The sequence below is a fragment of the Excalfactoria chinensis genome, chromosome 1 (genome assembly GCF_039878825.1).
Source record: "Excalfactoria chinensis isolate bCotChi1 chromosome 1, bCotChi1.hap2, whole genome shotgun sequence".
NCBI lineage: Eukaryota > Metazoa > Chordata > Aves > Galliformes > Phasianidae > Excalfactoria > Excalfactoria chinensis.
The window spans coordinates 72,676,853-72,678,427 of NC_092825.1; positions in this window are offsets into that span (position 1 = coordinate 72,676,853).

The window sequence follows — 1,575 nt, forward strand, 5'->3', positions numbered from 1 at the left end:
TAAGCCTCCCACAACATCCTTCTCATTTTTTTTCGCCCCTTCCTCCCTTTTTTTTTAATAGGTCATATCATAGAATCATAGTATCATAGAATCACAAGGTTGGAAAGAACCCATAAGATCATCCAGTCCAACAGTCCTCCATTTACCATATCTACAGAAAAACCACTAAACCATATCACCTAGCTCCTCATACAGACACCTCTTGAACACTGCCAGGGTTGGCAACTCCACCACCTCCCTGGGCAGCCATTCCAGTGTCTGACCACTCTCTGAGCGAAAAAGTTCCTTCTTATGTCCAGTCTAAACCTCATCTGATACAACTTGTGGCCATTTCATCAGGTCCTGTTTGTTGCCTGGGAGAAGAGTCCAAGCCGCTCCTCATCACAACCTCCCTTCAGGAAGTTGTAGAGTGCAATGAGGTCTCCCCTGAGTCTCCTCTTCTCCAGGCAAAACAATCCCAGCTCCAAGAGCCGCTCCTCATAAGACTTGTTCTCCAGACCCCGCACCAGTTTCATTGCCCTTCTCTAGACACGTTCCAGGGCCTCAATGTCTTTCCTGTAGTGAGGAGCCCAAAAATGAATGGAATACTCAAGATGCGGCCTCATTAGTGCTGAGTACAGGGGGATGATTACCTCTGCTCCTGCTGGCCACACTATTTCTTACAGGATGCTGTTGGCCTTCTTGTCCACCTGGGCACACTGTCAGCCGAGCATCAACCAACCCCCCCAGATCCTTTTCCTCTCCACAGTCATGCAGCCACTCAGCCCCAAGCCTATAGTGCTGCATGGGGTTACTGTGGCCAAAGTGCAGGACCCGGCATTTGTCCCTGTTGACCTTCTGAGGGGTCTGGAGCACAAGTATTGAGAGAGGAGAGGAGAGGAGAGGAGAGGAGAGGAGAGGAGAGGAGAGGAGAGGAGAGGAGAGGAGAGGAGAGGAGAGGAGAGGAGAGGAGAGGAGAGGAGAGGAGAGGAGAGGAGAGGAGAGGAGAGGAGAGGAGAGGAGAGGAGAGGAGAGGAGAGGAGAGGAGAGGAGAGGAGAGGAGAGGAGAGGAAAAAGAAGCTATCAACTGCACAGCAAGGCAGGAAATCAGTCACTATAGTGTATTTCCAGTCTGCAAACAGGAAACCCTGCACTTCATACATGCGCAGGAGTAGCTACCACACAAACTCCTCCATTGCAGTTTCCCTCTGACTCGATGTTTTACCATGATATGATTCACCATGTCTGGACAATTTTTCTGTTAAAGTTTTTAAATATGTTGAAGGACTAGAGATCAGAAGCAGAGGAAGGTACTGCATAGCATTAGAGATGGACAGTGGGGATGAATAAGTCATTTCTGCACTGTGACTCCTGTGTACAGTGCAGCAGCAGAGAGATTCCCAGTGCTGCCTGATCTTTGCATGACCCAGGTTGAGTGCCCATGCCAATTCTGCTAAACTCTTGACCTCATCATTCTGTCAGCTCAGTTTTTCTTCTCCATTTGAACCTTTCTTTCCTGCTTGCTTGTTTGCTTTCTCACTTGCTCTCTTTCTTCTCTCTTTTGTTTGTTCTTGTCCCTCACCTCCTTTCTGCTAA